Here is a 24074-nt window from a genome sequence, read left to right as displayed (position 1 = left end):
TGACTCACAAGATCACAAAGTGAAGTCCCACAATAGGCCGTCTGTAAGCTGAGGAGCAAGGAAGCCAGTCTGAGTCCCAAAACTGAACTTGGAGTCTGATGTTCGAGGGCAGGAAGCATCCAGCACCAGAGAAAAGTGTAGGCTGGGAGGCTAAGCCAGTCTAGTCTTTCCACGTTCTTCTACCTGTTTTTATTCTGGCTGTGCTGGCAGCTGATTAGATTGTGCCCACCCAGACTGAGGGCGGTTCTACCTTTTCCAGTCCACTGACTTGAATGTTAACCTCCTTTGGCAACACCCTCACAGACACACTCAGGCACAATATTTTGTGTCCTTCGATTCAATCAAGTTGACACTCAGTATTAACCATCACAGTCACCTTTATTGAGAGCGCTAATCTTGTCCTTTTCCTCTCTTGTTTTATGAACTTTGGATAGAACTTTTTTTTTTTTGGTTTGAATTGCTTAAGACAACAGGATAATTTTTTTTAAAAGTACAACTAGCTAATAACAAATGAAAAGCTTGAAGCAATGCCCAGCTTTACAAACAACCATGTAAATGCCAAGGAGTAAAGACGGATACCACGTGCCCTTCAAATTATACACATATACACACAGAACAACTACAATGGTAATAGCAAAGGGAGAACTCACACACGCCACTGGTTGAAATATAATGTAATACAACATTTCCAGTAGAAATGTGGCCCATTCATTATTATTTTATTTTGATAATATTTCTGTAAATATTAAAATTAATTATAATATTTGTAGGTCTATAGATAATGTCCAAAACTAGGGGAATAGTAAAATAAATCCAACAAATGCATGTAATGCAATACAATGCTGCAAATGTAAGGTCCATTTTAAAGTTTATACAGTGTAAGGATGTTTACAAATGATGTTTATGCACAAAATTGTTTATGCACTTAATGCCAAGCTTTAGGATCATATAGTTTATGAAGTTTTGCAAAGAAAATGTATTTACATGCATGAACAAAACTGGATATCAACATACTAACCACCATTGCTTCTGGGGATTGAAAATATTAGCACTTTTTTTAAGTCCATAATTTTTCATCTTAATGTTTTGCAATGAGCTTATAATAAAAACAAAGAACAATCAACATGCCTAGACTGAAAACCTCTATCATTTCTCCTGAGTTTCAAAATTTTCATCTTAAGATCCCCCGCCTTTGAAGTTTTCAATTCATCTGAATCAGATGCACAAACTCTTCATGTTCTAACCTAGGTTTTTCCAAAAAACAAATGCAAGCAAGTGTTTTCATGCAGGTAGTTTAATTTTAGAAATTATTCCAAGGAATAGGATTCAGGGAATCGAAAGAGGGGAATAGGATTGAAGAAAAACAAACCTAAAAGTGTGATCTAGTCATCAAATGTGAACAGCTGGGACTTATATAGCAGCACCTAGTCAGGGGTTGTTCCATGAAGTATTCACTTTCTCCTATTTCCAGGTTTGTGTATTTAACAGAATTACTGTGTGTAGCTGTTTGCTACAGCAACATCCACAGTGAAAAAGGCAGGTCAAGTTAATACAGGTTGTAGTATAAGATTCTTTCCAAGGATCCTTCTTGTTGATTGCTATTAGGAGCTGCGTGAATTTAAGCCCATTTAATTATTTCTGTGTTTTAGATTTAAAAACTAGTATCAGGAGGTTATTTTTCTCACTTTGTATTTGTGAGCTCTTATAAAGATAAACTTCTATTAAATTTTACTAAAGAACTGCATCATGCTTTACAAGCATTTTCCTTATGTTGTTAATGTGCATATTCTTCATGATGACAGATGATAATTATTAAAAATGTTCTTGTAGTTAAACATAGTTACTGCTACATCTTGGCAAAGAACAAGTCAGCCCTTATTAGACAAGTTCAACAGGGCACCAAGATCAAGGGGCACTTAAATATAGCAGTGAGAGAGGAAAGAGAACTTATTCACTGACCAATTTAACCGGATAAGCCCTTCAATTTATGTCAAGCAGATGCCACAAACAGATGTTCATAAAAACAATCGTTAGTGTTTCATAGCAATGGAAAAACAAAATCAAAAGGGTTCCCTTTTCTCCGCATCCTCACTGGCATTTGTTATTGCCTGTCTTCTGGATATAAGCCATTTTAACCGGGGTGAGATGATACCTCATCATAGTTTTGATTTTCATTTCTCTGATGATCAATGAGGTTGAGCACCTTTTTATATGCCTGTTCGCCATTTGTATGTCTTCCTTTGAGAAGTAAGCCAGGTACAGAAAGACAAACATTGTGTCTTCTCACTTATTTGTGGGACCTGAAAATCAAAACGATTGAACTAATGGACACAGAGAGTAGAAGGATGGTTATCAGAGGCTGGGAAAGGTAGTAACGGGGGTGGAGGAGAGGCAGGAATCGTTAACGGGTACAAAAATAATAGAAAGAACGAATAAGACCTATTTGATAAAACAACAGGGTGACTGTAGTCAATAATAACTGTACAATTATTTTAAAATATTGGGAGGTCAAGGTGGGCAGATCACAAGGTCAGGAGACTGAGACCATCCTGGCTAACATGGTGAAACCCCGTCTCTGCTAAAAACACAAAAAATTAGCCAGGCCTGGTGGCGGGCGCCTGTAGTCCCAGCTACTTGGGAGGCTGAGGCAGGAGAATGGCGTGAACCCAGGAGGCGGAGGTTGCAGTGAGCCAAGATAGCGCCACTGCACTCCAGCCTGGGCAACAGAGCGAGACTCCACCTCAAAAAAAAAAAAAAAAAATTGAAAGACTATACGTGCATTGTTTGCAACTCAATAGATAAATGCTTGAGGTGATTTTTCATGATGTGCTTATTTCACATTGTAGGCCTGTATCAAAACATTTCATGTATCCCATAAATATATACACTTAGTATGTACCAACAAAAATAAAATAAATTCAGAAGGGGCAAATGTAATTCATATATAAATGCAATTTGTACACCTATACAAAAAACAGAACATGACTCAAGAGTTACTTTTCTGGTAGCTTGTTCTAAGGAAATAATACAAAGCAAAACTTCATTTATAACACTATTGAGCTGGCAATAACCTGTAAGTTCAAGGAGAAGGAAATGGCCAATTAAATCATTTTTCCACCTGAGAAAAATTTAAATGAACATTACAATTATGGCTTACTAGATAATATTATCATAAAAACTGTGCTATTTGCTTAAACTAAAAAACTATAAAATGATTTATAGGACATTCTTTCTTTCTTTTTTTTCTCTTTACAGGATTATAGGCATGAGTCATCATGCCTGGCCAAGGACACTATTTCAAATATGCATACATGATTCCTGTGTAAGGGGGAATTACAAAAAAAGAGTAACTGAAATAAACAAGTGAGGGTGGAGAATTAAAAGTGTGTTTTTTAAAGTTTTTGTTTTAATAGTTTACTATTTTAAATTTGTATTCACGGGCATTATAGCACAGTTGGTAAGAATACAAGATGTAAAATCATTTGGAATTCTGCCTAAATTGGAATTCTGATTTTATTCCATTTGCTAAATATGTAAACTTGGGCAAATCACTTCATTTCTCTAAGCTTCCATTAGTTCTTCTGTAAGGCAAGAATTATAAAGACTACTTTGTATATGGGGTGGTAAGAACAACGAATGAGTTACTGTATGCTAAGAGTTTGGCACAGTACCTAACCCATAATAAGTGTTCAGTGAACATCATCTATTTTTATTATGCTGAAAGATGAATTCAGCATAATTACTTTCATGAACACCTATGTCAACCATAAAAATTATGGTGATAATTTCCAAAGACCATAGCATCATATATTTCTCTTTTTAAAATTAAACTGGAATAAAAATGTGCATATACTGGTAAAAGAAAACAATTAATATCCTTTGTTAATGACTGGAAGTAATGAAAATATGAAGATTTTAGCTATAAGAGATACACAATGTCAATATTCGAGATGATTTAAACTCTCGTAATCTGAGTACAAATTTGCAAATTTGTGCTGCAAGTATTCTTGGCCATGAATTTTGAACTGGTAAGTTGAAAGCCTTGTGTGTGGCTGTTTAGCTTAGCAGTTTCAGTTCATGAGCGCTGTGTCTTTTATAGGCACAGGTGGCAAGACAAAGCAGTTTAAGAGCTTTGCTTGCAGGGATATGAGCTACTTAAAGTTGTGTTTATTGTTTTTTGTTTTTTGTTTGTTTGTTTGTTTTTTTAAACAGTCTCGCTCTGCCGCCTAGGCTGGAGTGCAGTGGCGCGATCTCGGCTCACTGCAACCTCTGCCTCCAGGGTTTAAGCGATTCTCCTGCCTCAGCCTCCCGACTAGCTGAGACTACAGGTGCCCGCCACCACGCCCGGCTTATTTTTTGTATTTTCAGTGGAGATGGGATTTCACTGTGTTAGCCAGGATGGTCTCGATCTCCTGACCCCGTGATCTGTCCCTCTGCCTCCCAAAGTGCTGGGATTACAGGCGTGAGCCACCGCGTCCGGCCTGTATTTTCTTTTTCTAGCCAGAATGCATGCCAGTCGTAGACTGTAGAACCAATATGGAGGGAAGCAGGATCTCACAGGCTCCAAATGCAGAGAGGTGAACAATTCGCTTCTTCTGAGTTGCTTACACATGGCTTCTCGTCTGACTCAGTTTCTCTATCACTTTGTCCTGAAGCTGATTGAAAATAAGATGATAGGAGAGGCTGAAGCCATGGGATGTGAATGCTGCTAAATGATTCTCCAAAGCACGTGTGCTAACATCTCTTTGGTGGTAGGTAGCATATTGATGCTCACTGATTCTGTTGTCATTATGAGTACAATGCAAAGCAAAGGGCTTCTTCTTTTTTTAACTTTTGAGTTCAGGCAAACATGCAGATTTGTTACACAGGCAAATGTGTGTCATGGGTGTTTGTTGTACAGATTATTTCATTGTCCAGGTATTAAGCCTAGTGCCCATTAGTTATTTTTCCTAATCCTCTCCCTTCTCCCCCAACCTTCCACCATCCAACAGGCACAGTGTATGCTGTCCCCTCTATGTGCCCCTGTGTTCTCATCATTCAACTCCCACTTGTAAGTGAGAATATGTGGTATTTGGTTTTTTTGTTCCTGTGTTAGTGTGCTAAGGATAATAGCTTCCAATTTCATCCATGTCCCTGCAAATGACATGATCTCATTCTTTTTTATGGCTGCATAGTATTCCATGATGTATATGTACTACATTTTCTTTATCTAGTCTATCGTTGATGGGCATTTAAGTTGATTCCACATCTTTGCTATTGCGAATAGTGCTGCAATGAACATTCCCGTGCATGTATCTTCATAACTGAAAAATTTATATTCCTTTGAGTACATACCCAGTAAGTGGGGTTGCTGGGTCGAATGGTATTTCTGTCTGTAGAAATTTGAAGAATTGCCACAATTTCTTCCACAATAGTTGAAGTAATTTACACTCTTACCAACAGTATATAAGCATTCCTCTTTCTCTGCAACCTCACCATTATCTGTTATGTTTTGACCTTTTAACAGTGGCCATTCTGACTGTTGTAACATAGCATCTCATTGTGTTTTTGATTTACATTTCTCTAATGATCAGTGATGCTGAGCCTTTTTTTTTTCATATGATTGTTGCCTACACGTATGTCTTCTGCAAAAGGTCTTTTTCTGAGGCATGGAAACTTCCCTTTTACTTCTCAGTTTGTTGTTAACTCAGTTTTGTTCTAATTCACCCTAAATCATTCCTCCTTATTCTACTGAATAACAAAAAAGACATGAATTTTCCTCAGAAAAACCACATGAACAACAAAAGTATTAAAAACAAAGGCTCTGAAATACCTAAATTGGTTCATCACTAAATTAAGCACTTATTAATTCTGAGAGTTTGTCAAGTTTATCAAATCTCCCTTAGCTTCAGTTTGAGCATCTGTTAAATGGTAAATCATGTCTACTAAGGGATTGCTGTGTGTATTAGATGAGATAATACCTGTAATACAAAGTAGTATGCCTGTTATTTAATTCTAAGTAAATTTATGCTCTTCGTTTATATTTTCATTTATTATTTGTGCTTATGAGTGTTGAAAGAGCATAAACAGTTTCATGCAGCTCAGAAATAAAATCCATTAAATGACATCAAAATAGACAAAAGTCACAAAATATCTACCCTGATGGTGTTAGGATAAGGGAAAATGCATGAAAACAAGCTTGCTGGAAAGCATTACCTTCATATAAAACCCTAGAGGGAAATAGTCCATCTACAAAATAATTGTTCCATTTATTAGGAAAAAAGATAAATCCTACTGAAACAACTTAGGAAGTGCCTCTCAAATTTGCTAGTTCATCTGTGTGTTTCTTTCACAATTTCTTGGGTGTCTAACATGTGTCCAGCACTGTGCTGGATCATCAGTATACAATGGAGAACACAGCAGACTTGATTAGTGCCCCCATATAGCTTACATTCCAATGGGGCTGGCCTGATTCCATCACCATGGTTCAGCAACATTATAAGTTTAGATAACTCTGTTGTTCTGTATAATACACTTTCCACCCTAGAAGGCCTAATTTCATCTCCTTTCAAGTTTGCCTACACCAATTCTAAAACAAGAACGGCAGTTTTCCACATTATGAATATTCTTTAAATTTATGACTATTGTCTATCATGAAGAAAAGCAACCAAATTCATATTCTAGCGGAGATTTTCAGGAAGAAAAAAATAGAAGTTCGGGCACAGGAAAAGTTACATTAAAAGAATGAGGCTTTCAAGAAAGTTCAATATCTTCAAAAATGTTGCTTTAAATGATAAGAATTTGTCCTTCCAGTGCTTGCTTCGGCAGCACATATACTAAAAAAAAGAATTTGTCCTTCCGTTTCCTGGAGAACCTCTGTCCCCAGAAATTTGATTTCATATTTTATATGGTTGTTTCCTAATGGTTTGGTGCCACACAGTACTCCTATCTGTTCTAACATCAGGAAACCTCAGCTCTCCTTCAGCCATGTATCTGATGAGCAACTGGTCATATCTAAAGCACCACCCTCTTGAACCTGTACTGCCAGCACCAGTGAGTGGTGATTTTAAGTTTTATGTGATAATGCAGCTATGATGTTGACTTATCTTGCCCTTTCTGCACACACATGCACACATATATGTACCTCCATGGCAGGAGCAGTCTAAGTCAATATTAGAACATACTTCTCTCAGTTCCCAATTTGGTAACTATCGTTATAAACCACAGGATGCTAAGTGTGGAATGTTTCCAACCATGATGTACCAATTTGGGAAAGCATTTAGCAACCATATAATTCAATCTTCTATCCCAAACACATGGAAGCAGCACTTTTAATTAGGAATTAGGATGTAATGAGAGCGCTTCATGCAGAGTCAAGTCTTATAAAGAGCCCTCATAAGAAATATGCCTGCCTTCTATGCAACGAAACCAAGATTTATTTACTCGGCAAATTTGATGACATTAAAATTAACAGTATACATAAAAGTATGACTGAAAACAATACTGCCTTAATGTTTTGTACTTTTCTTATAAAAAATTCTTGTACTATACTGAAATAATAAATGTATCCTATTTTTAATTAGCTTTTTTATTCTACGATTTTTTTTTTTTTTTTTTTTTTTTTTTTGAGACAGAGTTTCACTCTTATTGCCCAGGCTGGAGTGCAGCCTCCCGGGTTCCAGTGATTCTCCTGCCTCAGCCTCCAAAGAAGCTGGGATTACAGGTGCCCGCCACCACACCCGGCTAATTTTTATATTTTTAGTGGAGACGGGGTTTCACCATGTTGGCCAGGCTGGTCTCGAACTCCTGGCCTCAAGTGATCCGCCCACCTTGACCTCCCTAATTGCTGGGATTACAAGCATGAGCCACTGTGTCCAGCCTATTCTATGATTTTTAATATGACTAAAATAATTTTTTTGTTGTTTATTGGATAGAGAGCAAAATTTCCACCCAACTTCCATATGAATAGAAATTCTCCCAGCAACATTTTTTGGATAATCAGTATTTTACATTTATATGGGTAAGTCTGCTTCTAGGCTCTAGCAGTCTATTTGTTCCTTCTTGCACAATAAATACTGTTTAGTTACTTTATCTTTAAAACGAAACTTGGTATCTGTTAAGATGTATTTTCTCTCTTTATTTTTCACAATATTAATTTAGCCCTTCCATTGCACTCTTGGAATCATGTCAAGTTACAACAGAAAACCTAGTTGAGATTTTTATTTGAATTTTAATTAACTATAGATTAATTTTTAAAATTTGTCTTTATAATAATAGATTTTCCCTTTCATAAATAAGCAATATTTTTGTTCTTTTTAAAAACTCATATTATTTTTTCTAATAAAGTTTTTTTTCATAAAGTTGTTACCCATCTATTGTCATTTTCCCCTAGGTACATTTATGATATTTATTGTGATTAGAATAACATTTTAAAAATATATTTTTTAATTGTTTATTGCTGATACATAAGGATGCTCTTGATATTTGCATACTAAACTTAAAATTAGCAATCTTTCTTATTAGTTCTAAAAGAAACATTTATGATATTTAAAGACATTATATGGACAAATATATGAGAATAATAATGTCTCTTTAACTCCCTTGAAAATCTTTACACTTCATATCCATGTTGAGTGTTATGCTTTTGGTAAGACTTCAATACACTGTTACATTCAAGTTTTATAGTTAGCTTATCTTGTTCTTGGCTTTAATAAGCATTAGAGAATACATGAACATTTCACAATTCAGTGTCGTACTTGCTGTATCTTTCAATAACATTGAGTATATACATACATGATATACCCCTGTAACAAACCTGAATATGTACCCCCTGTATCTAAAATAAAAGTTGAAATTATTTTTACAAAATATAATACAGAAAATAGAATAGGGAAAAGACTGATATAAAAACAGGAATTGAGAATGAACTAAAAAAAGAGTATATTTATATACACACACAGAATAACCTTTTTCATAAGAAATGTTGCTAATTTTTTTCTCTCTAGTGACATGATCATATGAATTTGATGCATTGTACATTGTTGGTCTTTAACATTGTCTCTATCTTATCCTATTTTTATCAGATCTGAAATCAAGTTATTTATACTATTTGAATTTAAAAATAATCTGTATAGATACACACAGAGAGAGATTATACAGAGATTAAAACAGTAGTGATGCTCATTATACCTAATATTTTAAATATTATTTATGTTAGTTCCACAATTGTCTATCTAGTTACTCTCCTCAAAGAAGACAATATTTCTGATTGTACTATCTATTGCTTGCCTGCTTTTTCATTGCACAATTATGCTTGTAAATTTAATATTACTTTAATACTACTTTCCTTCTACATTCTTTTGTTTATTAAGTTGCCCCTTTTACAATTTCTTGAATTGCTTATGTTAAAAACTGTTTCTCACTGTGGTGTTAATTTGCATTTCCCTGATGATTAGTGATATTGAGCACTTCCTCATACACCTGTTAGCCATTTGTATGTGTTTTTAAAAATAATAATAATAATATTTATTTAAGTCTTAAGCCCATTACAAAACCAAGTTATTTGTTTTCTTGCTTTTAAGCTCCTTATACATTGTGGATATTAGCACCTTATCAGATGTATAGTTTGCAAATATTTTCTCCCATTCTGTGGGTGGTCTCTTCACTCTGTTGAGTGGATTTATTTATTTTTTCTGTGCAGAAGCTTTTTAGTTTGATTTTATCTCATTTGTCTATTTTTGCTTTTGTTGTCCATGCTTTTGAATCATAATCAGAAAAGCATTCCCAGACCAGTATCATGAAGTTTTCCTCTATGCTTTCTTCTATTAGTTTCATAGTTTGGGGTGTTACATTTAAATCTTTAATCTATTTTGAGTTGATTTTTGTATATACCAAGAGATAGGAGTCTAGTTTCATTTTTTGCATTCCCCAACACCATTTATTGAGAAGACTGTTTTTCCTCATTGTGTATTCTTTGCACCTTTGTTGAAAATGAGTTGTCTGTAAATGTAGATTTATTTCTAGTCTCTCTATTATCTTCCATTACCTTATGTGTTTGTTTTTATGTCAGTATCATGCTGTTTTGGTTACTATAACTGTTGTGTATTTTGAAGTCAGGTAGTGCCAACCCTTCAGCTTTGTTCCTTTTGCTTAAGATTGCTTTGGCTAATAGGGGTCTTTTGGGATCCATACAAATTTTAGATTGTTTTTCTATTTCTGTGAAGAATCTAATTCGTATTTTGATAGGGATTGCATTGATTCTGTAGATCGCTTTGAATGGTATAGACATTTTAACAATATAAATTCTTCCAATCCACGAACAAATATCTGCTTGTGTCTTCTTCACTTTCTTTCATTAATGTTTTATAGGTTTCAGCATAGAAATTTTTTACCTCCTTGATTAAATTTACTCTTAATCTAAGTATTTTTTTTAAGATATTGTAAATAAGATTGTTTTCTGGACTTCTCTTTCAGTTGGTCCTATGTTAGTATATAGATACAGTTTTTGTGTGTTAGTTTTGTATTCTGCAGCTTTTCTGAATTTGTATATTAATTCTAACAATTTTTTAGTGGAGCCTTAGAATTTTCTATATATAAGATCGTGTTATCTGCAAATAGGGATGATTTAACTTCTTTATCTCCAATTTGGATGACTTTTATTTCTTTCTCTTGCCAACTGCCCCTGTCTTTCTGATAATAGCCCTTCTCCTGTTAGAATCACTATTATCAGAAAGACAATAGATATTAAGCAGTGGGGAGGATGTGGAGTAAAGAACACCCTTGAAAATGTTGGTGGGAATGTAAATGAGTACCACCATTATGGAAGACAGTATGATAGTTTCAAAAACACTAAAAACAGAACCACCATGTGATCCAGCAATCCCACCACGGAGCATATATCCAAAGCAAATGATATCAGTGTGTTGAAGAGATATCTGCACTTGCGTATTTATTGCAGCATTATTCACAATAGCTAAGATATGAAATCAACCTAAGTGTTTATCAACAGATGAATGGATAAAGGAAATGTCTTATATATACACAATGGAATACTATTCAACTATAAGAAAGAAATTCTGCCATTTGTGACAAGATGGATGAACCTGGAGGACACTATGTTAAGTGAAATAAGCCAGACACAGAAAAACAAACACCACATAATCTCACTCCCATTTGGAATCTAAAAGAGTTGATCTCATAGAAATAGAGAGTAGAATGGCAATTATCGGAGGCTAGGTTGTTAGTGGAAAAAGGAGGTTGGGGACATGTTGGCCAAAGGACACATATATACACTTAGATATAATTAATAAGTTCAAGAGATCTATTGTACAGTGTCACGAATGGTGCAAAGAACAAGGTCCATGCATGCTTGTGTCTTTCCACAATGTACGGTTTTATTGATGCTACTTCAATGACAAAAGTCACGAGCTACAGGGAGTTCCCAAGAAGGCAAATCTCCTTAGTAATTACCATTAATCCAGTAGTCACAGCCACCAGCACACAGGATCAAGCCACTCCACAAGTCAGTCAGTTTTGCAAACTATACATAATAGAATATTTAATCCATATATAAATGTTATAAGTTAATTATTCCACAACAAACAGAGTAAATTTAACATCTGAGTAAATTTAAAAAGAGATAGGAGAAAGGGTTAACAAACCACTCCAGGGAGAACTAAGAAGACAAAATGAGTCCTGGTCTGGTCTGGACAGTCCACTGCTCTTGCAAGGAAGAGTCTATGAGATGGCAGTGCCTTTGGCGGCAGATGCCAAAGTCTTTTTTTTTTTTTTTTTTTTTTTTTGAGATGGAATCTCACTCGGTGCCCAGGCTGGAGTGCAATGGTGCTATCTCCACTCACTGCAACCTCTGCCTCCCACGTTCAAGTGATTCTCCTACCTCAGCCTCCCCAGTAGCTGGGATTACAGGTACCTCCACCACGTCTGGCTAATTTTTGTATTTTTAGAAGAGATGAGGTTTCACTATGTTGGTCAGTCTGGTCTCGAACTCCTGACCTCGTGATCTGCCCACCTTGACCTCCCAAAGTGCTGGGATTACAGGCAAGAGCCACTGTGCCCAGCCACAGATGCTAAATTCTTTGGGGTTTTTGTTAGTTTGTTTTTGTTTTCGAGATGGAGTCTCACTCTGTCACCCAGGCTGGAGTGCAGTGGCACGATCTAGGCTCTCTGCAACCTCCATCTCCCTGGTTCAAGTGATTCTCCTGCCTCAGCCTCTCAAGTAGTTGGGATTATAGGCACATACCACCAGGCCCGACTAATTTTTGTATTTTTAGTAGAGACGGGGTTTGACCATGTTGGCCAGGCTGGTCTCAATCTCCTGACCTCAGGTTATCCACCTGCCTTGGCCTCCCAAAGTGCTGGGAGTACAGTTGTGAGCCACTGCGCCAGGCCGGCAGATGCCAAATTCTTATCATAAGTGACTGCAAGAAGGTATCAGTTAAGACGGCCATTTTGAGCTGCGAAGACTTGGTCTTTTATAGCCACGGAGTCCTCTGGTGGGAACTGAGAGTGAAAGATTGCCTTTGTTTGGGTCCCTATCTGGTTGGATGCAGTCCTTATTTATTTTATTTGTTTATTAAACAAAACATCTTATCCTTGTTGGCAAAGTGCTCTATGAAACAGAAAATGGAGTCTTTTTCTAAGATAGGTTAGTTATGTCAAGGGTGCTCTATACTTACAGCATGGTGACTACAGTTTATGATAATATATTGTATTCTTGTAAATGCTAAGAGACTTGATGAGTAAATGTTCTCCCCACAAAAATTATAACCATGTGAGGAAATGTGCTTGTTAATTAACTAGATTTAACCATTCTATGATGTATCACGTTGCATATGATACAAGAAGAAAATTTGCAAATTAGTGAGCAAAATGTTTGGGGCTAAATATTTTCTTTTCAGAACTTTCTTTACTAAATTCCTTAAGTTTTCATTGTTGTTTCTGGATTCGGAAAATCATAGTAAACAATTGCCACAGCTCCCCTAGGACTTACATAGAAAGTCTAGGTAAGGCCGGGCGCGGTGGCTCATGCCTGTAATCCCAGCACTTTGGGAGGCTGAGGCGGGTGGATCACAAGGTCAGGAGATCGAGACCATCCTGGCTAACACGGTAAAATCCCGTCTCTACAAAAAATGCAAAAAATTAGCTGGGCGTGGTGCCGTGCGCCTGTAGTCCCAGCTACTTGGGAGGCTGAGGCAGGAGAATGTCGTGAACCCGGGAGGCGGAGCTTGCAGTGAGCCGGGATCACGCCACTGCACTCCAGCCTGGGCGACTGAGCGAGATTCTGTCTCAAAAAAAAAAAAAAAAAAGTATAGGTAAGAGAAATCTCAAGAAGTTTTTGGATCCCCAGTGACCGTTAGAAAGAGGAGTACATGGCAACAGAACAAGGAGAACACTAGATGTGTATATGACTTAAGCAAGCCTTATTTCGGTTAATGATAAGAAATTCTTTTACTACATGGTCGTTTCCTTCCTTTCTCACCATCAGAATGTTAAGAGCTAAATGACAAAGTCCAGGGTATAGATCCATAGGAAGTGGCCAAAGTACAGTATTTTAGGTTGTTTCTCATCTAGAACTTAAAATACAAGGATAAAATGATAAATCTTCAGATTTATAACTATATTATAAATAATTATAATAAATTACAATAAATATAACTAAATAAAATAGTATAACAAATTAAATAAGTACTATAACTTTTGTCTTTTCAATCTACCCTAGTATACTAAGCATTACCTAACCCCCTAAAACTGACTACAACTTATCATCTGTAATATCACATTCAGTGTTTAATGACCCCATTGGCCACAGTACACTGACAGATCAAGTGTGAGCATTTGTTTACATGCTTTACATGAATTATCATTTGTAAAAATTTATTTAATCATAAATTTAATAGCTGGTGCTAACTGGGAGTGTACTTTTGTTAATATATACATTTAAAAATATCACTTAAGACAACAACCATGCCATGTATCAAGCAAAATGTCTAAAACAGCTATTGTTGCAACTGATAGTTTGAAACTTCATAGTGGCTAGTTGACTAAAATATATATTAAGATATTTTTAGGCAAAAGGTGCGAAAGATGAAAGCATATTAGAACAGACGAGATCGGGTGCATTCAGAGTGCAGTGGCTCACGCCTGTAATCCCAGCACTTTGGGAGGCCGAGGAAGGCCGATCACTTGAGGTCAGGAGTTCAAGATCAGCCTGGTCAACACAGTGAAACCCCGTCTCTACTAAAAATACAAAAATTACCCCGGTTTGGTGGTGGGTGCATGTAATCCCAGCTACTCGGGAGGCTGAGGCAGGAGAATCACTTGAATCCAGGAGGCAGAGGTTTAAGTGAGCTGAGATCGCGCCACTGCACTCCAGCCTGGAATCCAGCGAGAGTCCATCTAAAAAAAAAGTGTATTAGAACAGATTGATACAACTGCTTACCATTGAGCAGGATACTCCTCTCCCAGCTTTGTGTAATTTACATATTTGCTAATGAAGCTTCTTAAATCATCATCCACATTATTGATTAGATGTCTGTAACTCACTTGGTGTGTGTCATTTAGGAAGTTTTCTAATATTCATCTGTTTTCAGAATTCATCACATATTTTGAATAATTACAATTACTGATCCAGTGAATCTTATCTTTCTTTTATGTAATAAGTCTCTCATTTTCTGAATATATTTTGTTTTCATATTAAATAAGTCTAGTTAGTATTAATTTTATCTTATATGAACACATTCACTGTCCAGATGTGTGTTATTAAATGTCCCTTGCATTTTCTGTAATTCTCATAGTTTTGGCTCTTTGGAAGGACCAAATTGTCCCCAAGGGACTATGATTATCTTTATCTATAAACTATGTTTAACAATAATAGTACATGCTTAGTTCATAATTAACTCATGTCCAAAACAACAACAACAAAAAACCCATGTAGGTTTTGCTATACAGATTTTTTCAAATCAAGTTTTATTTACACTTTATTTGTGTAAATTATATTATTTGAATATAAATTATTTATGCATTTTGATGTAATATTTTTGATGCAGAAATTAAGTATTATCATATATAATCATTGATGATAATGCACTAAAGTAGTAAATACAATTTAGAGGATTATATTATCCACATATTTGAAAGGTTAAGTAGTCATGGATGTATCACTTAATTTCAATTTCTTATCTGTAAAATGGGGCTATTAACAATTTACATACATCAAGAGGTAACCTCAAGTAAAATAATTCATGGAAAAAGATTTTAATAAGTATAAATAAAATAAGTTGTAAAGTTTAAATATTTTTTAAATGTTCTAAATCAGGAGTCAAAGCAACTCTTTTCCGTTAAGGATCATACAACAAATATTTCAGATTTTGTGGGACATATACATATACTCTTCTCTTTTTTTTTTACAACCTTTAAAAATCTAAAAACTATTCTTAGCTTTCAGGCAGAGCAGTTTGGCCTGAGGGATGTAGTTTGCTGACCTGGGTTCTTGAGTATCTCCTTTCTAAATTGCTTATTTGTTAAATCATGTTGTTCTGAGTTTTTTAAATTTTAAGCAAAACACAGCCGTACTTTACAATTTTTATTCTCAAATGTTTACACATAAAGTCTTTACAATACGCAGCTTTTTAAAAAACCAGAGCAAAAGCAGCAAGTGAGTTTAGAAAGCGTTTTTTCTTAATCAAGGTTATTTATTCACACAACAAAAACGAGAATTGATTCCCAAAGGGCCAGACTTCTGCATCTTGCTAAAGAAAAAACGGTTCTACAGGAATCAATAGATGGAGCATTCAGAGCGGGGACCTACATGGAACAGCCCTCAAAGAGATCTCTATTTCTAGTCATATTTGGGTTGTTTGTTTATTTGTTGCTTGTTTTGCCTTTCGAAGAACTATGCAAGGTGCTAAACTGCAGCCATCTATTCTTCTCTAAATTAGAGAAGCAACTTTTCTCTCACTCTGCCTGGCATACATCTGAATGTCTGAACCCTTGCTAAGAGTCGATAAAACTCTTCCTCACAGTTAATCGTCTGTTTAATTTATCTCATCCCTTCTCCTCCCTTGTTTGACCCTGGCCTGAATAAGAGAATAATTTAAGCTTCTCTGCGATAAATCCACAAAAACTCATTACCAAATAGGTATTACTTTATCTTAAAACCAAGACAATAAAGATATAAAAGTATATCCTTCTGGTGAGATCAAGAAGCTCGTATCATTACTGTGCATACAAGTAAATATTCAATAGGGTTCCACAATTCTGCCAATAATCGGCCTTTACCCAGGTATTAGAGAAATTCAAAGGAATTGAATTTTTCACTTTTCTCATGGTTTTAGAACTAGGCAGGAACTAGATGGAATTGTCCCAGATATAGATTTCAGAAGCTTACGAACTATTCAAATATGCACAATTTACACACCAAAAATGACTCAGAGTAAAACAGTAGCAGTCATAGTTCAAAGAAACTATTCTTGCCTTCTGGGGGAAAATTTTGAACATAAAAACTTGAGGGGCATTATAAAATTTAATAATTAATGAGGTGACATTATCTTTTAATTCAAACTGTCTAGCATTTTAAATAAACTTAAAATTTTAAATTTAAAATTTAATTTATAATTCCAACTTAAACTTTCCCAAGTGTTTTATCTAAAGAGCCTTTGAAACAATTCAATAAGGAATTTGAATTTTTCCTGGCTCTGTTCTCATCTTTATGAAGTGACATAACCTCTGACCTCAGCGTCCCTGTCTGTCTCTACCACATCATGATTTTTAAGGATTAAATGGCAAAACTGACTCACCCAGAACCTCAGACAAAGTAGGTGGTCAGTTAATATCTTGCCCCACTTCCTTCTTGATGTCATCATCTGCAAACTCATATATAATAAGCACTTTTGGTGTTGGGGAAGGTAAGAAAAATGGAATGAAAAAAATATCTCTTTAGTGAGGAGAACATTGGGTTGGTAGCTAGAGACTCCTGCTTAGATATTTTCAGTGCTGACACTTGCTGGCCTTGGGAAGATAAACATTGAATCCCTGGCTCTCATTTGTAAATTTGACCTCATTTGTAAATTTAGATATTTGACAAGATGCTATCTGAAATAAATTTTCCTGATTTTAATATTATTATGGTATATTTCCTTCTGTATGTTCAAAGTTAGACTCTCAATCCACCAGGTGTATGTTCGAATTTGGGAATTGTTGGTTAGTAATAAATTATCTTATAAAAATATTCAACTTCTGTGTACTTTGATTACTTATTTTCCCTTAATTTCTGTTCTCTTCTTGAAATAGTTGAAATAATATCTCATTACTGTTTAGTGGGCATATTGCACACAGGATGGTGTTTTGTATACATGATATATATGACGCATATCAAGACAAAACTCAGCTATTCATCCTAGACTCCTCCCACACCCTAACTCTCTCCCAACATATTAAAGGGAAGGAATCATCCACATCCCTGTGCCAAAACACCTGACACCAAGAAACATTCTAGGAGTGAACATGATCTTCAGGAAACAGATGTGGCACACAACTCCAGTATTCCTAACAGCCATCAAATATAGATGCTAGTGGCAGTTTCCTCTAGCAGAAGAGGTGTCCCAGTTGTCCCCCAGACAGTGTTCCAGTAGGAATGTTAGCAGACCAAGGCATATGGGGATGAAACCCAAGTTGATTCCCACTCCACAGCATACCTGGCAGGCCACAGTAAGGAATACCCTAGTGACGGGAGTAAACTGTAGTCCTCTAGCTATGAAAAATGGTGCTGAAATAAACCTGGCACCATCACTTCACTTTACAATTGCGGTAACTTGGGTTCAGTGAATTTAAGCCAATCTAATAAATAGTGGGACAGACAGTAGAATTCAGCTTTGTCTCTATTTTTTGGTCTAGGGATCTCTTAATAGTTTATACAACCTGCCTTCTTGGGGCAATAGCATTACTATCATGTCTTTCAATGTAGCAATTCAGGGGAGTAGTGGAGAAACATCACCGGTGTGGCTGATAAAAGGAAAAGCCCCTGGCCTTAATGCCCATTAACGCCATGCTATAATGAGCAATTACTCAGTAAAAATGTTTTTCTTTCAAGGACCTGCAACTATAATTGCATTCATAATGAAAATAATTAAACTTATAAATGTCATCTGTTCAACCTCTTTGGCTATAATTCTTATATTTTAGTCAATTCTCGATGATAAATTCCTGTAATCACCCACTGTTCATTAGAAGCAAAAGCAACCAGAGTCTAGGTGCAGTGGCTCATGCCTGTAATCGCAACCCTTTGGGAGATCAAGACAGGAGGATCGCTTGAGGCCAGAAATTTAAGACCAGCTGAGACAACATAGGGAGACCCTGTGTCTACAAAAAATTTGAAAATTAGCTGGGCATGATGACACATGCCTCTAATCCTGTCTACTCCAGAGGCTAAGGTGAGAGGATTGGTTGAGCCTGGAGGTCGAAGCTGCTGTGATCATGCCACTGCACTCCAGCCTGGGTAAGAGAGTGAAACCCCAACTCAAAAAAAACAACAACAACAACAACAACAACAAAAAAAGGAAAACACTGCTTGATAAAACCAAGGTTCAGTGAGAAAATGTGACTTTCTCAAAATCACACAGCTTATCAGAGGCAGACGAGTAACAAAACCCATTTCTCCTTCCTTCCAAAGATGTCACCTTTTTTGTATAAACACATATCAACCTTCATGTAGGCATCTACTGATGTGCTCCAGAAGGTCCTGATACCATTTTGACCATCAGAAGCAAGCTGGCTATCTCAAGACATCCCACTCAGCATGTGAGAATCTGTGCAGCAGCCAATGAGCTATGAGGAATGGAAAAAAAATAAACCTACTAATAGGAGGCATTGGAATAAAGTCCATTCCTTTATTAATATCCTTGATTTATATATATCTGCATACCCAGTGCCTAGAGCTAGCAAAATTCCTATATGGCATCAGTAAATATTTGTTTAAAAAGCTAAGGGATTTCTTCATTCATTCAAAAAAGTTAAGTGGAAAAAAAAAAAAAAAGATCATGTTCTGGAGAATAGCCAGGCATCCAAGAATTTATATGAACTTTTCTTTTGGGAAATAAAAAGAGTACAACAAACAAATAACCTTGTATAGTTATTTATGATTGTGACACGTGGAGAGCTGAGATCTATTCCTGGCTTATGCCTGCTTTAACTTTCAGGATATAACTCACTTATGCTCTCTGAGCCTTAATATCCTGATCAGCGAAGTAAAGGATTTTTTTGAGAAGACAATTTATGGAGTCCATTGGCCCTTTTTTCCTAAATGTATGGAACTGTGAGGCAAGGAAGATAAACTACAGCTCATATATTCTTAGAAATGTCCAAAGGATAAATATTCTTTATCATGACCTATGGCCTTAAAAAATGAATCAAAGCCCAGCCTATATTTATAGAACTAGTCAATTTAGGATTGCTTATTTCTACCTCCTATTAATATTTAACATCTACATTTGCTGGATATGAGGTTTTTCTGATCCTGATCCTTGCCAACCCTAATTATGAGAAAGAGGGGAGATTATGTAGATCTAAAATGTCATTAAATAGTGACATTCAAAAGTATGCTGTTAACTTCACACTTCTTCAAATATAAAAGGCATTTAAACTTGAATCCTTCCACTCCAGTGACAATCTTTTTAATTCTACAAACCTCCAATGAACAGTATATTACCTCCATGATCACTGCAGTTTTAATTTTGTTTTATATCTGCTTTTTTTCCTATGTCAGATCCAGAGCTTACACTCTGGTTGTTCTTCTAACTTATGAGCCTCGGGGATCAGAAAGGTGTTGGTCAGTCTCCATAGATCACTGCAATTGTCTAGCCAACTTTATGAGCTCTGGAGCCTCTCCTTGTACAAAGTCCTAGACTAGTGATAAATGACTTACATTTTATCTGCTGAGTACTTTGGTTTTATTTTCTCAGTTCTAGCTTTACAGATTTTCTTTCTTTTATAAGTAGAATGTGTCACTTTTCTTCTTATAAGTCATTGCATTTATGGTGCAACTTACTCTAAGTTAATGGGCAGAAGCAAGAGAGTAGTGGTTGGATGTAGCAAGCCTCAAATGAAGTTCATATTCTGTTTTTGCAGCCTGACTCCCTCAAGAAACATCACTGAATCATGAAATGCTGTTCTCTCTCATGTTCTTTTTAAATTTTCATCTTCTATTAACTGCCTGGAGAATTTAGGTCATTGGAGACATTGAGGCTATATAGTGGTCTTTTTTTTTCTTTTTAGAAATGCCTGGAGGAGAAATATTCTTTGTGTTGACCCTTTGTACACTGATTTCACATCTGACTGCAAACACACTATATCCCAAAATGTTATAATCTTAAGTATGACTTCCAGCTATTATAAATATTTCTCTTTTAAAAATAGTGTTGGTGATATTTTAATTTTTTCCAACCAGTTTATATTTTACCAAACACTTTTCCAAAGACTGGACATACAATGTATACAAGAAGGTGGAAATGTCACCCAGAGATGTCTAGCTTGTTGCTGAACTACAAATTTATTATTTAGTGGGAAGTTTACACTAGACATGTTGTCCAGAGAGTTTAACAGTTCTTAGAGAATTTGACCAGATCCAAACAACTACACCAGGGAATTTATTTGCCCTTAAAGGCAGAGATACTAAAAGAAGTTCAAGAGGTTAATGCCATTATGGGTAATTTCCCCTGCTCGATTCCAATTAATGGTATGGCTACAGAAACTTTTGGGTAACTGTTAACATCTGATGACTGAAAAAGAATGGCAATTCCTGACAACTTTTAGATTATGACGCTTTTTCCCATTGAAGAAACAAAATCTTTAACAAAGCAGAATTACTTATCACAAAATGGCAATAATACTTAACAGTTTTGTGGTTATTTTAATTCTTGGAGACAGATAATATTGAAAATTTGCTGTATGTTTTTTCTCACTATACTTCACTGTCTACAGTAAATGGCAATCACGTTTAGCAATAAATACTATTTTTCCACATTGAACTGAATTGCCAGTTATACATGTATTGGGGAGCCATCAGGTACAAGACTCTTTTGGAGGAAATGGATTCAAAATGAAAATTATAGAATTCTATTTTTTCAGAGACTCAAAGTTTAGTGACACAAATAGATATTTTTACAATGCACGTCATTTTAATATTAATTCATGCAGTGCCTTTATACTGTGTGCCAGGTGCTGTATTAGGATCACCTCTTCTCTTAGGAGTGTTTCCTGCTTCAAGTACATACTCTTCGGACTGTGGAGCTAATCGGAGGGACAAACAAATCCACTTTAGTGAGTGATTAAAGGCTTCTGGTAGAAGTTACCTAGCAAGGACTTTAGGCATGTGTAGGTCCTTCCTTCCCCACTCACCTAGCCTAAAATGTTCAGAGAGAGAGCTCTTAGTGAAAAAGCCTTGATTTGAGAGAGGGCAGAGCATATTTAGCTTGAAAGATATCTGCAAATGCTCAGGGGTAAAGGCTTTTGGAGGACTAATCAAAAGTCAGTTGTTGTTGCCACATAGGTTATGAAGCAGAGTTGGAGAGAGCAGGCAATAAGGCCTTGAATGTCAGGCTAGGGGCTGAGAGCGTCGGTCTGATTGAAGAACCTGCGAAAGAAAAGCAATAGGTGTGCTTCAACAACGAAAGTGATCAGGGCAGCAAGAGCCTATGCAATGTCTTGCCCATGTGCTTTTTGTTTTTGTTTTTTTTTTTAAGCTGGGGATCATGGTGCTGCTAAAACTCCAGCCTGGAGTGAAGCGAATGGCAGTCCTGCCAGAAAGACACTTGCTGACCTTTCTGTTAAAAAAAAAAATAAAAAATATAAAAGACGTCTACATCAGGCACAAAATACATTCTCATTGGAGTCCTTTTTAACCCAACATGTGCAAATCTAGATTCACCAAAAAGAAAAAGAGTGAGTGGCCCAAGTGATTGATTGATTGAAGTTTAAAATGAGATTTCACTAAACAAAAAGAATCACAATAGACTCCTCTTAAACACTAAAGTATATCTAAAGACATGCATACTCCATTCAGAAAGGAGATCCAACATCGCTTTCACCATTTAACAGTTTTGTGAAAATGGACAAACCATTTAACTTCCCTGTCTGTTCCTTTCACAATAAAATGTGAGTAAGTAAAATCCCCAATATTTAATCAATGTTTATGAGGACTAAAGATGTGACAGATACATTGTCAGTTTGGGTCTTCCGGAAAGCAGTTAAATGGGGCTGATGCTTCTTAAAGAGAAAAGAGAGGGACCTGGAATATGTACCGATGGAGGGGGGATCTTCCAGGCTGCAACGTGAAAAGGCAGAAGGAAGGGAGTTGGGAAGGAAGAGCCTCAATGGTGATAGAGCTCTGAGGATATTTAGGCCAGCCCCACAGGGAGCCCTGGCAGGAGGATGGCCTGAGAGGAGAACAGAGTTGGGGAGAAATGAGCAGGGTCTAGGACCCCATTGTGTTCAGTTACTGGCTGAGAGCTGACCAGAAAGGGCATGGCCTGGGCTGGAGCAGCAGGGTGGATTCTGAAGGAACTGAAGCTGGAGGCTAACAGCCAACTTCATTCTTCACGACAGGTTATGATTATTGTCATCATAATCAACAAAATTGGGATCAAAATCCCCAAGCCAAATTACATGTGAAAATTCAGAAGCATTTTGTTCCTAGAGTGACCTAGAAGTTGACTCCACATCTTGCTTAAATGCACATGTATATCTTCCTGCCAGTTCATTTTTAAATTTTATCACTTGGTAAGTAAATTATGTAGGTTTCCAGTTTTATCAGATCTTTTACAAATATTATTGTATTATCTTCTCCATTAACTTTTCCCCAAGCTCTCCCCTACGTATCTATAACACTTTTCTCCCTACTCCCTTACTTGGGTCACGTATCACTTCCTGTCTTACAATTGGTACATATGGGTATATCTGTCCTTCTTGGCTATAAGTTATATAAAATCAGAATCTGGTCCAAAAAAATCTCCGTTATCCTCACCAACCATTGCAGAGTAGATGGGCCACAGTAGAAGCTCAATAAACATATGTTGAAAAAAGTGATGGTTGTTATTTTTCCAGATACGTAATCTTACTCTGATCATCTGCAGCAGTCGACCCATGTTAACCAGGTTCTAGTAAGGATATCTGTGTAGACAATATATAGGAAATTGATATAGCCATCCTTGAATAAAACATCTAGGCCTTTTGAGATATATGTTTTATAACTAGTATCTTGGACCAGAACTTTTTTTCCCGAATTTAGGACTCATGATACTTCATGAAAAATGGAAGATGAGTTGTTCTTCAGCCATAAAAGAAAATGAAGATTTCCCTCAGAGATTTCTCATTATGGAGAGTGAAATGTGGACCTGTTGTAATACTCCCATGTTGTAATAAACAAATGACAAGCTCAACAGTTAAATGAAATGTGATGGAGAAGGGGCTTAGTGCAAACTGGATATTACAGCTGGCTTGCCTATCTTGGCACTTAGGCAGATTGGTCAGAAGTGAATGGTGCCCCACTTACATGAATCATTTACAAGTATTTTGCAACTAAACACAGATGTTTAGATGTGCCAGTAATTATCAGGACTCTCTCTTTGTGGAGCTCTCTTGTCCTTCTCTCCTCAAATGAGGAGTTCCACTTCAAGGATAGAGAAAATACATTGTCCAACAAGGCTTTTAACCTTCTTTTCTATCTTTTTTTTTTTTTTTTTTTTTTTCCCAAGACGGAGTCTCACCCTGTCGCCTAGGCTGGAGTGCTTTGGCGCAATCTCGGCTCACTGCAACCTCCACCTCCCGGGTTCAAGCGATTCTTCTGCCTCAACCTCCTGAGTAGCTGGGATGACAGGCGCACACGGCCACGCCTGGCTAATTTTTGTTATCTTTAGTAGAGACGGGGTTTCACCATGTTGGTCAGGCTGGCATGGAACTGCCGACCTTATGATCCACCCACCTCGGCCTCCCAAAGTGCTGAGATTGCAGGCATGAGCCACCGTGCTTGGCCCAAGACTTTTAACCTTCAAACGAACTCTTCCACCACTGAATTTCTGTCCAAGAAA

General features: G+C 36.5%; 1 long non-coding RNA gene across 1 annotated transcript; it reads left to right on the top strand.

The window, feature by feature from the left end:
* Positions 1 to 4249: 4249 nt before the first annotated feature.
* LOC141409310 (uncharacterized) lies at positions 4250 to 23788 on the top strand. Its single transcript, XR_012429205.1, has 2 exons — positions 4250 to 4751; positions 23742 to 23788. It is a non-coding gene; the product is annotated as an uncharacterized lncRNA (long non-coding RNA).
* Positions 23789 to 24074: the final 286 nt, after the last annotated feature.

This window comes from Macaca fascicularis, chromosome 20 (genome assembly GCF_037993035.2).
Source record: "Macaca fascicularis isolate 582-1 chromosome 20, T2T-MFA8v1.1".
Taxonomy (NCBI): domain Eukaryota; kingdom Metazoa; phylum Chordata; class Mammalia; order Primates; family Cercopithecidae; genus Macaca; species Macaca fascicularis.
This window is presented reverse-complemented; position numbering and strand designations above follow the sequence as displayed.